This window comes from Papio anubis, chromosome 7 (assembly GCF_008728515.1).
Source record: "Papio anubis isolate 15944 chromosome 7, Panubis1.0, whole genome shotgun sequence".
NCBI lineage: Eukaryota > Metazoa > Chordata > Mammalia > Primates > Cercopithecidae > Papio > Papio anubis.
Window position 1 is genome coordinate 71,566,892 of NC_044982.1, and position 14,925 is coordinate 71,581,816.

The 14,925-nt window shown below is 43.4% G+C and overlaps 1 protein-coding gene across 4 annotated transcripts in view; it reads left to right on the top strand.

The window, feature by feature from the left end:
• Nucleotides 1-14,925, top strand: part of BAZ1A (bromodomain adjacent to zinc finger domain 1A) — a 228,291-nt gene that overhangs the window by 13,731 nt on the left and 199,635 nt on the right. For all 4 annotated transcript variants that reach the window (XM_031669145.1, XM_031669148.1, XM_031669146.1 and 1 more), the window contains one exon: nucleotides 5,186-5,296. The gene's annotated coding sequence lies outside the window, so the exon portion shown is untranslated. The remainder of the gene's footprint in view (nucleotides 1-5,185; nucleotides 5,297-14,925) is intronic.

The following is a 14,925-nucleotide window of genomic DNA, read 5'->3' on the forward strand; positions in this document are numbered from 1 at the left end:
TACACTGATTGATTTAGAATGAGAAATACAATTTCCAAGGAGGCTGAAATGTTCTCCCCATAAAAACATCTACTTGAGCTGGACATGGTGGTGTGTACCTGTAGTCTCAGCTACTTGGAAGGCTGAGGTGGAAGGATTGCTTAAGACCAGGAGTTCAGGGCTGCAGTGCAGTGTGATTGGGCCTGTGAATAGCCACTGCACTCCAGCCTGGACAACAGGAGACCCAGTCACTTAAAAGAAAAACATCTGGCTGGGCGCAGTGGCTCATGCCTGTAATCCCAGCACTTGGGAGGCCGAGATGGGCAGATCACTTCAGGCCAGGAGCTTGCAACCAGCCTGACCAACATGGTAAAACCCCATCTGTACTAAAAATACAAAAAATAGCAGGGTGTGGCAGCACACATCTGTAATCCCAGCTACTCATGAGGCTGAGGCATGAGAATTGCTTAAACCCAGGAGGTGGAGGGTGCAGTGAGCTGAGATCACACCACTGTATTCCAGCCTGGGTGACAGAGCAAGACTGTCTAAAAGAAAAAATCTACTTAAGAAATCAGATAGTGATCAGATATTATTGGGTGGGCATGGACACAGAAGACAGAGATAGATAATCTTGAGAAATCATTCATTCAGGCTATAATTTGACCGAGTGAAGCATCCCAATCCATATTAGAGAACTTCTCTAGTGACAGAAAGTCTTCTGTCTTTGTTCAGACTGGATGGATTTGTCTAGTCTGTTACTTTAGACGTATATTTCCCTGCTCACTTACATTTAGGATTATTACATAGAGTGGGCTACCCCTCTGGGTAAATAATCTTGTGCTTATATTACTGATCTTAGATAATATCATTATCAAAGATTAACTACCAATTTGGAATATGTTGCTAATACAAATATATTGTACCTATACTATAATTTGAGATTAAACTTCCCTGATTTATTTAAGATCCTATTTCTCAATAATACTTCTAGTTTCCATTTGAGGTAGTTAAAATTTACAGAATGAAAAGGATTTGGACAATAATAGAAGAAACACTATAAAGTTATTAATAATTTTGGGAGGCTAAGGTGGGTGGATCACCTGAGGTCAGGAGTTTGAGACCAGCCTGGCCAACATGGCAAGACCCCATCTCTAATAAAAATACAAAAATTAGCTGGGTGTGGTGTGGCACACGTCCGTAGTCCCAGCTACCTGGGAGGCTAAGGTGGGAAGGTTGCTTGAACGTGGGAGGCGTGCAGTGAGCCCCATCCTGGGCAACAAAGTGAGATAACGTCTCAAAAAAAAAAAGTTAATAACTGTAATATCGTGTTAAAAATATGTATAGAAGAGCTATGTTTGACAGATAAAAATTTAAAGATTAGGATGTGTCTTCCCATAAAAATCTTATTTTTAATTACTGGGTAAACAAGCCAGCCTCCCCATTATAGAGAACTATAATGAATCTGAAACATTTATCACCATGAGGGACTTTCCCCCTCTCTATGACAAGGGGCATGTCTAGCTACAAGACTATGGTGGTGACTGTAACCCAAAGCAGCACCAGTGTGGCAGAGGGTAGAGAAGATGAGGATCCTACGGAGATAACGACTACACTGCTTACAGCCCAACCCCCAAGAATGACTTCAGAGGCCTCCTCACACCTTTTATTCTCTTCTAAGGGATTGGCCTACCTGCTTCCATTTTACTTTTCACCCTCTGTTAGGACCAAGGTTTTTCCCCTTCCTAATCATTATTACATAGAACATAATATAATAAGTCATTGGGTTACCTACATATCAGAGGAAAACCAGACTCAGGGTATCTCAGATATTTCATGACAGAAACTAGGGTGAGAAGATAGATTAGGAGGCTAGAAATGGTGGCAGGTAAACTTAAGTGGGATAAAAGCAATTTATGGGTGTATGTGAATCTTTCACATCACTCCTCTCTTGCCCTCCAGAATCTATTCCAGGTTGATTAGGGCTGCCACTCAGCATAGCTCCAGAGCCAGTCATACGTTTGGTAGTCTACAGTCTACGCAGCATTACATAGTACTTCTGAGGTTAGTTCTGGGATAAGGTGAGAAAGCCAGATGGTATGGAAGTTATGACGCTGTCCCAGGCAGCAAAAGGCCATAGAAAGTAGAGGAAGGAAAAAGTCAGAATCTCTAAAGCAGCAGCAAGAAGGAGATGAGGGGCACAGGAATAGAGACGGTCTTCTAAGTAGCTGTTCCCTAAAGGCCTTTTAAATGTCAGACTTAATATTTTAATATTTGTTCTAATGTAAGTCAGAGTGGATGAGTAAAAAATTATCACACAAATTTTTTCTAAACTTCTGGATGATTTTCATTAAGGAAAATAACATGAAATATACTTTATAGATGAAATATAGATGAAAGAATTAGAAGTCCAGAATGCAATTGCTTATACCCAAGCAAAATTTGATGTTCACTCTTCTAATTCTCCGGGATTTATTTCTCATTACTTCTCCCTCATGGAAATGAAATTCATTTATCATCCTGTACTCTCTGACGTATCAGGAAAGGTCTTGGTTGACATCAGCTCCAGGCCCAGCATAGTTCTTTATGGGGTACTGTCCAGCTTGTGTGTCCGGAATTGGTAGGTTCTTGGTCTTGCTGACTTCAAGTATGAAGCCACAGACCCTGACGGTGAGTGTTACAGTTCTTAAAGATGGTGTGTCCCGAGTTTGTTCCTTCTGACGTTCGGACGTGGTCAGAGTTTCTTCCTTCTGGTGGGTTTCGTGGTCTCGCTGGCTTCAGGAGTGAAGCTGCAGACCTTCACAGTGAGTGTTATAGCTCTTAAGGTGGCACATCTGGAATTGTTCGTTCCTCCTGTCTGGAGTTGTTTGTCCCTCCCAGTGGGTTTGTGGTCTCGCTGTCCTCAGGAGTGAAGCTGCAGACCTTCGCAGTGAGTGTTACAGTTCATAAAGGCAGTGTGGACCCAAAAAATGCGCAGCAGCAAGATTTATTGCAAAGAGTGAAAGAACAAAGCTTCCACACCATGGAAAGTGACCCCAGGGTTACTGCTACTGGCCCAGGTGGCCTGCTTTTATTCCCTTATCTGGCCCCAGGCACATCCTGCTGATTGGTCCGTTTTACAGAGAGCCGATTGGTCCATTTTACAGAGAGCTGATTGGTCCGTTTTACAGAGAGCTGATTGGTCCATTTTGACAGAGTGCTGATTGGTGATTTACAAACCTTTAGTTAGACACAGAGTGCTGATTGGTGCATTTACAATCCTTTAGCTAGACAGAAAAGGTCTCCAAGTCTCCACCAGTGCCAGCAGCCCAGCCACCTTCATCTCTCACAGGCACTCCCCCCGGGGCTTTGCGGCACCCAGGCACTCCGGCAGCCCAGAGGGAGCTCGTCCCTGATCAAGCCCAGCAGGTGCCGGCTGCTGCGCCAAGTGAGGTGCCCGCCAAGCCTGCGCCCACCTGGAACCCGCGCTGGCCACGAGGGCCACACGTAGCCCCTACTTACACCCGCGCATCTCCCTCCACACCTCCCCGTGAGCAGAGGGAGCCGGCTCTGGCCTCAGCCAGCCCCAGAGAGGGGCCCCCACAGCACAGGGAGGGGCAGAAGGGCTTTCTCGAGCGTGGCCAGAGCTGACCCTGAGGCCGAGGAGGCACCAAGAGCAAGTGAGAGCTGCTAGTACATTGTCACCTCTCACTTGCAGACATCAACATTTGGAAAATATTTTCTTCTGCTAGCAACAGCTTTGCCTGCCACCATCCAAGGTGACAGCGTGGCTTTATTAAAGTAAAAGAATAAGATATGACATAGGTAGACACTTACGTTCTAGTTTATGATGACAACTGGGATTTCAAAGACAAGCTGTCTGATTTCCTTTACTACTTTACTACTTTCCTTTACTTCCTTTACTACTTTGTCTCTGCAACGCAGATTAAGGAATATCTACAAAACAGAAGCGTATGACTCGTTCTTGTAACACTTGCTATTTTGTCACTATTGCCTGCCTTCTAACCCCTTCTTTTTTTGGTACTATACTAAAATAGTATGTTGATAAGAGCTTTTATAAAGCTGACAAATTTACTTGACCTAGGATATTGCTGTATGGCCATAAGCAAACCACTTAACACGTCTAGGCCTCTAGTTCCTCATTTGTAAATGAGCAAACTAAATGCTATCCAAGGACACATCTTGCTCCAAGTTTTTGTGATCCTAAGTTTCAATGCTTATTTCTAAAACATCACTTCAGTGTGGACTTTTAAAAATTAAATCATGAGTATTTATTTCTTAGGTTCTTAAATGGTTTTACCAAAATCCGAAATATGATTTCTGGTTGTCATTAGTAGACTTATTAAAACATGTGGCCGGCTAGGCACAGTGGCTCATGCCTGTTATCCCAGCACTTTGGGAGGCTAAGGCTGGAGGATCACTTGAGCCTAGGAGTTCGAGACCAACCTGGGCAACATGGCGAAACTCTGTCTCTCCAAAAACAATACAAAAATTAGCCAGGCATGGTGGTGTACACTCCTGGTCCCAGCTGCTTGGCAGGCTGAGGTGGGAGGATCACCTGAGCCTGGGGAAGATGAGGGTGCAGTGAACTGTGATTATGCCACTGCATTCCAGCCTAGGCGGCAGAGTGACACCCTGTCTCAAAAATAAAGGAAACCCATCTTTAAAAATGCAACTTTTAGATAATGGGAATTAATAAACTATAATCAAGGCTTTGATCAGTAAGAGCCTTTTTCAGTTCAGGAAGTTGTAAGTTTTAGATAAACTACAAGATATTACTTTCATTTTATTTTTACTTTATTGAATTATTTTTATTCATATGTTTTGAGACAGTCTCACTCTGTTGCCCAGACTGGAGTTCAGTGGCGCGATTTTGGCTCACTGAAATCTCTGCCTCCCGAAGTCAAGCAATTCTCTTGCCTCAGCCTCCCGAGTAGCGGAGATTACAGGTGCCCACCACCATGCCTGGCTAATTTTTTGTATTTTTAGTAGAGTCGGGGTTTCGCCATCTTGGCCAGGATGGTCTGGAACTCCTGACCTCAGGTGATCCGCCTGCCTCGGCCTCCCAGAGTGCTGGGATTACAGGCGTGAGCCACCGTGCCTGACCAAACTATATTTTTTAAAGCTCGATTTTTTTAAATTTCAAGTAGAAATAAACCCACCAGTAAGAGTTCATTCATTTGTATCATAGTGTATCTTCCTATTTTAGGATTATCTTTCCAGTTCAGCAGTGCAACTCTATGGAGTAGAATTGAAAGGAGACTTTCCCCAATTGCAGAAAATGGTCATAAAAAAATACCTGTTCACTGACAGAATAAAGGTACGTTTTAACTTAGCCAACTCTCTTCTGCATTGTTTTCCAATCTGTTCTTGGTTGCCATTGTATAGAAACAGATTGAATGATCTTAAATATTTTAAAACATTAACAGAGATGAATTGTTGTGATTATATCCTATTCACATATTTCTCTCTTCGCTGCTTTTATTGGAAAGTAAAATTTTTTGAATTGTCTTCCTACCAGATACAGTTTTGGTAGCAACATTTTTGAATCTCTAGAGGTTGATTAGAAATGTATTTAATCTCTGAATGTTGAAAATACATAAAAGGCCTAAGTAATGCTCACAATACCTCTTTTTCAGCAGGTATTGTGTATGCCACAGAATAGCAGTTCATGGGGGAATGATGCCATAGGTTAGGCTACAACAGAGGTTTTCTCTCTTTCCCACATTTAAGAAGAAAAATAAAAAAGGGGAAAGGAATTTTTTTGGTTAATGCAGTAATCTTTATCATTTCACTAATAGTTCTATAATTCTGATGGCAATGCAGAGAAATATTGAGTATCTCTGATGTCAAGTGCAATCTAATGTGGAAAGACGTACCTCAGTAAGATTAAGGATGTAGTCTTCCCCCCAACTTTTTTTTTTTTTGAGATGGAGTCTCGCTCTGCCGCCCAGGCTGGAGTGCAGTGGCGTGATCTCGGCTCACTGCAACCTCCACCTCCTGGGTTCAGGTGATTCTCCTGCCTCTGCCTCCTGCGTAGCTGGGACTACAAGAACCCACTACCACGCCTGGGTAATTTTTTGTATTTTTAGTAGAGATGGAGTTTCACCATGTTAGCCAGGATGGCCTCGATCTGCTACCTCGTGATCCACCCGCCTCAGCCTCCCAAAGTGCTGGGATTACAGGCATGAGCCACCGCGCCTGGCCTCCCCTTTTTTATAGAAGGAAATTATTTCATTCCCTCCTCTTTCCCACCTCTCTCTCTCTCCCTCAATTGCTCATATTAGAGGTAGAGAGACAAATGATCAGAGTAAATTCATTGTCCAATAATAAGTTCATGGTATTTTCTCACTATCCCATATGTGGTGAACAGTAATACCTTGCTCTTACATAAGAATCACATAACTAATAGAATCAATATAATTGAAAATTGAGATTTAAAAATTATGAACTCTTAAAAATCATGGTTTATAAATGGATAACCAAGTAATTTTTGTTGGTTTCTTTTTAAAGAAGATAATAAAGGTGTACAAAAGACATATTTACTTACTTTTTTTTCTTTTTTGAGATGGAGTCTCACTCTGTTGCCCTGACTAGAGTGCAGTGACATGATCTTGGGTCACTGCAACTTCTGCCTTCCAGGTTCAAGCGATTCTTCTGCCTCAGCCTCCCGAGTAGCTGGGACTACAGGCGAGCACCACCACGCCCGGCTAATTTTTGTATTTTTAGTAGAGACAGGGTTTCACCATGTTGGCCAGGCTGATCTCGAACTCCTGACCTTGTGATCCACCCACCTCAGCCTCCCAAAGTGCTGGGATTACAGGTGTGAGCCACTGCGCCCAGCCTTATTTACATTTTTGAAGATTTTTTTTACCCCTTTTCAAAGGAAAATATGCAGACAGACACCCATCCACATACTAGCTTGTAGCTTCTGTGGCCATCAGCAACCCGATAAAAACTTTTTGGCCAGGTGTAGTGCCTCACGCCTGTAATCCCAGCACCTTAGCAGACCAAGGTGGGAGGATTGCTTGAGGCCAGGAGTTCAATAACAGCCTGAGAAACCATCTCTCCCAAAAAAAAAAAATTAGCCAGGTATGGTGGCACACACCTGTAAGTCCCAGCTACTTGGGAGGCTGAGGCAGGACTCCTTTAGCCCAGCAGTTTGAGGCTCCATTGGTCTACAGTCATGCCACTGCAGCCCAGCCTGGATAACAGCTAGACTTTGTCTCTTAAAAAAAATAAAAACTCTAAGGCCGGCTCAGTGACTTACACCTGTAATCCCAGCACTTTGGGAGGCCAAGGCAGGCAGATCACCTGATGTCAGGAGTTTGAGACCAGCCTGGCCAACATGGCGAAACCCCATCTTTACTAAAAATAAAAAAAATTAGCCAGGTGTGGTGGCACCTGCCCTGTAATCCCAGCTACTTGGGAGACAGAAGCAGGATAATTGCTTGAACCCGGGAGGCAGAGGTTGCAGTGAGCTGAGATCATGCAACTGCACTCCAGCCTGAGCGACACAGCAAGACTCTGTCTCAGATAAATAAATAAACAAAACTTTTTTAATACCATCTTTTTTTGTTTTTTGAGATGGAGTCCTCCCTGGGCTCAGGTCATCCTCTCACCTCAGCCTCCCAAGTAGCTGGGACTACAGGTGTGCGCCACCATACCTGGCTAATTTTTGTGTTTTTTTGGTAGAAACAGGGATTTACCACATTGCCCAGGATGGTCTTGAAATCCTGAGCTCAAGCGATCTGCCCACGTCAGCCTCCCAAAGTGCTAGGATTACAGGCCTCGGTCACTGCACCTGGTATTTATTTTTTTATTTTATTTTTATTTATTTTTTTATTTATTTTTATTTTTATTTTTTTTTTGAGACAGAGTCTCACTCTGTCACCCAGGCTAGAGTGCAGTGGCACGATCTCGGCCCACTGCAAGCTCCGCTTCCTGGTTCACGCCATTCTCCTGCCTCAGCCTCCCAAGTAACTGGGACTACAAGCAGCTGCCACCATGCCCAGCTAATTTTTTGTATTTTTGGTGGAGACGGGGTTTCACCATGTTAGCCAGGATAGTCTCAATCTCCTGACCTCATGATCTGCCCACCTCAGCCTCCCAAAGTGCTGGGATTACAGGCGTGAGCCACTGCGCCTGGCCGCACCCGGTATTTTTATACCACCTTATGACTTTTAGAAACCTTAACAGTTTCCTTCCTTGAAGCTATAGACAAATAGATTTGAGGGATCTTAAAATTAACAGAAAGGATTCCAGGATTGTTTTTTATTGTATGTGTTGAAATCCAGCTAGCTTCCAAGGTTCAATTTTTACTTTTTCATTTGTTTTTGTTGTTGTTTCGTTTCGTTTCTTTTTTTTTTCTTTTCTTTTCTTTTTTTTTCTTTTCTTTTCTTTTCTTTTCTTTTCCCTTTCCTTTCCTTTCCTTTCCTTTCCTTTCCTTTCCTTTCCTTTCCTTCCCTACCCTTTCCCTTCCCTTCCCCTTCCCCTTCCCTTCCCCTTCCCTTTCCCTTCCCCTTCCCTTTCCCTTCCCTTTCCCTTCCCTTCCCTTCCTTGAAGGTTTACACCTTCTTTTAAAAACCCCTATTCTGTCATTATAATGGGATTTCAGTAATGTACACACATGTCTCTTACCCACTGTCTTTACAGGCAAGGCCTATGGATTGAAATTATTTTTTCCCTTTTCTCCAGGCTAGAGGTAAACTTTCCCTCATTCATATCCCTGGTGTTAGCTTATTCCTTTGATGGCAGCTGTATGAACTTACTAACGTAGCTTTTTTAATCCCCTCACTAGATAACATATTTGAGAGTAAATATTGTGTCTCATTCATCACAGTGTATATCTCTGCACAGTATCTTGTGCATAGGAGGTGCCCATTAAATACTGGTTAAATTGATTTGAGCTACCTTGTGGCCTCTGCATTGTTAGCATTCCAGAGTTTGCCCAGAGCTATTCCTTAGAGTTTTCCTGGGACCTTAGGAGCACCTCTGTGGGCTGCCTAATTAATTGATCCACGTGATTCTTTTTTACACTGTCTGTACAGTTGTGGGGTATGGGGAGAAAAGAGTGAACAGAGATGGAAAAGAAAAGGGGGGAACTGTTTGAGAGCTATGATGTATCAGGAAGTTAATTTACATATCTATTTCATGTATTTCATACATGTTTCAAAAGTTTGAAATGATTGACTTTTTCTTTGTGTTGAGTAATATGTTTAGAGGCTCCAGGCCAACTTTAAATTTATTATTTTAGTTTTTTTTTTTTTTTTGAGACAGAGTCTTGCTCTGTTGCCCAGGCTGGAGTGCAGTGGTGTGATCTCGGCTCACCACAGCCTCCACCTCCCGGGTTCAAGCGATTCTCCTGCCTCAGCCTCCTGAGTAGCTGGGATTACAGGTGTGTGCCATTACACCCAGCTAATTTTTGTATTTTTGGTAGAGACAAGGTTTTGCCAAGTTAGCCAATTGGTCTCGAACTCCTGACCTCAGGCAATCTGCCCACCTTGGCCTCCCAAAGTACTGGGATTACAGGCATGAGACACTGCACCAGGCCCATATTTTAGTATTCTTAACACTTAAAAAAAGAAGGAAAACATTTTTTAAAAATCAGACCCCAGGCCAGGCATGGTAGCTCATGCCTGTAATCCCAGCACTTTGGGAGACTGAGGCAGGCTGATGACCTAAGGTCAGAAGTTCGAGACCAGCTTGGCCAACATGGTGAAACCCTGTCTCTACTAAAAAACTCCAAAAATTAGCCAGGCGCGGTGATGCGTGCCTATAGTTCCAGCTACTTGGGAGGCTGAGGCAGGAGAATCGCTTGATCCCAGGAGGCGAAGGTTGCAGTAAGCCTAGATTGTGCTGCTGCACTCCAGCCTGGGTGACAGAGCAAGACTCCTTTTCAAAAAAAAAAAAAAATCAGACCCCAAAACATTTTGAATATTATACATTTATAAGACTGTGTGCTTATTTGAAAAAGAAATCATGTGATACAAAGTAAAGTTTTCTCTTATTTTTAAAATAAAATTTTGTCTTGCTCTTGAGCAAATATGTTTCTTCTTACTATCTTTCCTGTTGTCTGCAAGATTTATTGATTGTAGTGTAAATTAATTTGTTTAGGTATATAGTATTGGGGGGGTATTTAACTTCTAAGTTCAGGGATATGTTTGTAAGTTTGTTATATAGATAAAGTTGTGACATGGGGGTTTGCCGTACAGATTATTTTGTCACCCAGGTGGTAAGTGTGGTACCCATTAGTTATTTTTCCTGATCCTCTCCCTCCTCCCAACCGCTACTCTCCAATAGGCCTCAGTATCTGTTGTTCTTCTTTATGTGTCCATGTGTTCTTATCATTTAACTCCCACTTGTAAGTGAGAACATGTGGTATTTGGTTTTCTGTTCCTATGTTAGTTTGGCCTCCAGATGCATCTCTGTTCCTGCAAAGGACATGATCTTGTTCTTTTCTATGGCTGCATAGTATTCCTTGGTAAATATATACCACCTTTTCTTTATCCAGTCTACCATTGATGGACATTTAGTTTGATTCCATGTCTTTGCTATTGTGAATAGTGTTGCATTGAACATACATGTGCATGTGTCTTTTTAGGCTATAAATGCTGCTCCCCCATGGTCCAACAGCCACCCTGCCAGTGTAACTCCCAATTCAGAGACTTAGGCCCATGTAACCTCCTAACCACTCACAGTCATACGTAAGGCCAACTCTGTGACCCTGGTCAGCAAAGAACAGTTAAAAAATAAAACCTGGCTGGGCGCAGTGGTTCACGCTTGTAATCCCAACACTTTGGGAGGCCGAAGTGGGCAGATCACATGAGGTCAGAAGTTCAAGACCAGCCTGGCTAACACGGTCAAACCCCACCTCAGCCGGGCGCGGTGGCTCACGCCTGTAATCCCAGCACTTTGGGAGGCCAAGGCAGGTGGATCACCTGAGGTCAGGAGTTCGAGACCAGCCTGACCAACATGGAGAAACCCCGTCTCTACTGAAAATACAAAAATTAGCCAGGCGTGGTGGCACACGCCTGTAGTCCCAGCTACTTGGGAGGCTGAGGCAGGAGAATCACTTGAATCCAGGAGGTGGAGGTTGCAGTGAGCTGAGGTTGCACCACTGTGCTCCAAGCTGGGCAATAGAGCAAGACTCCATCTCAAAAAAAAAAGACACATAGCCCTCCTGCACAAATAAGTCAAGTTCGTGTGCCCAACTTATCTCCAGACACCTGCAAGTTAGGTCACCGAAACCTTGGCATTATCAGTACTGCACAAAGCCCTCTTCAATACACAGCAGAAGCACCATTCTATAAAAACTCACAGCAAGCCTTTGTCTCTTTTCAGTCAGCATTTTTCTTGCTGACATACCTGTTCCACCCTTGCAATGTATTTTCATACTCTAATAAATCTGCTTTTTTTTTTTTTTTGAAATGGAGTTTCGCTCTTGTTGTCCAGGCTGGAGTGCAATGGCATGATCTTGGCTCACCACACCCTTCACCTCCTGGGTTCAAGCGATTCTCCTGCCTCAGCCTCCCAAGTAGCTGGAATTACAGATGCCTACCACTACGCCCGGCTAATTTCTTTGTATTTTTAGTAGAGACGGGGTTTCACCGTGTTAGGCTGATCCAGAACTCCTGACCTTGAGTGATCCACCTGCGTCAGTCTCCCAAAGTGTTGGGATCACCGGTGTAAGCCACCAGGCCCAGCCATAAATCTGCCTTTTTTTTTTTTTTTTTTTAGACAGAGTTTTGCTCTTATTGCCCAGGCTGGAGTGCAATGGCACGATCTTGGCTCACTGCAACCTCCACCTCCCAGGTTCACGCAATTCTTCTGCCTCAGCCTCCTAAGTAGCTGCGTTACAGGCATGTACCACCGCACCCAGCTCATTTTGTGGTTTTAGTAGAGATGAGGTTTCACCATGTTGACCAGGCTGGTCTTGAACTCCTGACCTCAGTTAATCACCTGCCTCAGCCTCCCAAAGTGCTGGGATTACAGGCGTGAGCCACCATGCCTGGCTAAATCTGCCTTTCTTTGCCTACAACTGTCTAAATTCTTACCACCGGGGCCACCAGCCCAGATAGACACTGATCACCTGCAACACCTGTCTGATGGGCAAGATTGCCCAGCAGAGTTCAAGTCTGACAGTTCCCCTAGAGCTAAACTCTCCTATCGAAGCAAGTCGAGCCTAGAGGCATGGCAGTCCCTGGCTGTGCTCCATTACAGAATGCTCCTGCAGCAAACCTTCTGGTCTCCACATCAGGTGGCTTGCTGCCCTTACCACTCCTCTGAGCATCTCTCTGCCAATTCAAGTGTCCAGAGTCTCTCTCTGTTGCCCAGCCTGGAGTACAGTGGCACGATCACAGCTCACGGCAACCTCCACCTCCCGGGTTCAAGTATTCTTCTGCCTCAGCGTCCCAAGTAGCTGGGATTAGCACACTACCACGCCCAGCTAATTTTTACATTTTTAGTAGAGATGGGGTTTTACCATGTTGTCCAGGCTGGTCTCAAACTCCTGACCTCAAGTGATCTGCCTGCCTCAGACTCCCAAAGTGGTAGGATTACAGGCGTAAGCCACCATGCCTGGCCTCTCCTATAGGTTTTAAATAAATTGTTGTGTTTACTTTTTTGGATAGGTGATACATTTAAGTGATTTCTTTCTTTTCTTTTTTTTTTTTTTTTTTTCTTTTGAAATGGAGTTTTGCTCTTGTTGCCAGGCTGGAGTGCAATGGTGCTATCTTGGCTCACTGCAACCTCCGCCTCCCGGGTTCAAGTGATTCTCCTGCATCAGCCTTCCAAGTAGCTGGGATTAGAGGCATGTGCCACCACGCTCGGCTAATTTTGCATTTTTAGTAGAGACGGGGTTTCTCCATGTTGGTTAGGCTGGTCTCGAACTCCCAACCTCAGGTAATCTGCCTGCCTTGGCCTCCCAAAGTGCTGAGATTAAAGGTGTGAGCCACTGCACCCGGCCTAAGTGATTTTTTGATGAAAAGCCAAACAAGACCAGTTAACATATATTCACATTTTATAACTTTTTATAACCCATTTTAAAAATGTCTGTGTGGTCCTATTTGATTCTGTGAATTAGAACATATTACTTCATTTTATTTATGAAGAAACTGATTACCTAAGAGTATAAACCTAGTTGGTGATGGAGCCAGAATTTGAATTTAGGTCCTTTGACTCTTACAACTAGTGTTATAATTATGGTGGGAAAAACTGAACTGGAAGTCAAAGAACATAGTTATGACTAAGTGAATAGTTGCTTCTAAAATAAATATTGGCACAGGTATACATATGTAACAAACCTGCACGTTGTGCACATGTACCCTAGAACTTAAAGTATAATAATAATAGTAAAAAGAATAGTCCTTAACAATAAAATAAATAAATATATAAATATTGACAGGTTCATGGATTTTGTTTGTTTGTTTGTTTGTTTGTTTTTGAGATGGAGTCTCATTCTGTCACCCAGGCTGGAGTGCAGTGACGCAATCTCCGCTCACTGCAAGCTCCGCCGCCTCCTGGGTTCACACCATTCTCCTGCCTCAGCCTCCCAAGAAGCTGGGACTATAGGCGCTCACCACCACGCCCAGCTAATTTTTTTTTTGTAGTTTTAATAGAGACGGGGTTTCACCGTGTTTGCCAGGATGGTCTCGATCTCCTGACCTCGTGATCTACCCGCCTTGGCCTCCCAAAGTGCTGGGATTACAGGCGTGAGCCACTGCGCCCGGCCAGGTTCATGGGTTTTACTAAATAATAAGCATCTCCCATAAGCGGTAGTATTATACTGTTCTTTCTCCAATTTTTAGAAGTGTTAACCTGTCATGTTGTTTCACAACATCAGTGAACCAATAAATACTTCTTATGTGTTTGTATGCTATAGTATCCTTGTTCTCGTCTGTGAACTCATTTAGGTGCTTCGTGCAGATATCTGAACACCAGGTTTAGTTGTGCAAAGTGCTGATGTTATCATGAATAATGCTTTTGAATATTAATAAGGCAGAACGGACCAGGTATGTTATTTTATCAAGTAAGAAATTTGTCATTAAAATATATCCAGCAAGATATGAAAAGAGATTAGTAGGGGAGAAATGTTTTCATGTTAAACTTTTTTAAGACAACTCCTCAGACAGCTATAAGAGTATAATCTCCTTACAGATTATAAGGAAAAGTGCTGTTTATAAAATGAAAACCAACTTTGATTGTCTAACTTTGTAAAACATAGTATCTAATTTTTTTGTTTTTTACAGACAGGGTCTCACCCAGGCTGGAGTGCAGTGGCGCAATCTCAGCTCACTGCAACTGCCACATCCCAAGTTCAAGCAATTCTCCCGCCTCAGCCTTCCAACTAGCTGGGATTACAGGTGTGTGCCACCATGGCTGGCTAATTTTTTGTATTTTTAGTAGAGATGGGGTTCCACCATGTTGGCCAGGCTGGTCTCGAACTCCTGACCTCAAGTGATCTGCCCACCTCAGCCTCCCAAAGTGCTGGGATTGCAGGCATGAGCGATGACACCCAGTGTATCTAATTTTTGACAGATAAAATGATTTCATGATCCAACATTTCCTTAGCAGTGAGGGATACAATAAAATACCATTTCTCAGTGGGCCTTTATACTTGTGCAATCTCAGCTCACTGCAGCTTCCGCCTACCAGGTTCCAGCGATTCTCCTGCCTCAGCCTCCTGGGTATGGGCAGCTGGGATTACAGGCACATGCTACCATGTTCAACTAATTTTTGTATTTTTAGTAGAGATGGGGTTTTCACCATGTTGACTAGGCTGGTCTCGAACTTCTAACCTCAAGTGATTCATCCGCCCCAGTCTCCCAAAGTGCTAGCATGTGGGCATGAGCCACTGTACTTATTCTTTTCTGCCTCAGTTTTATTTTCTGTGAAATAACATATTGCTATCCTATTATAAACCAATGGGAATTAACTATGGCTTATAAA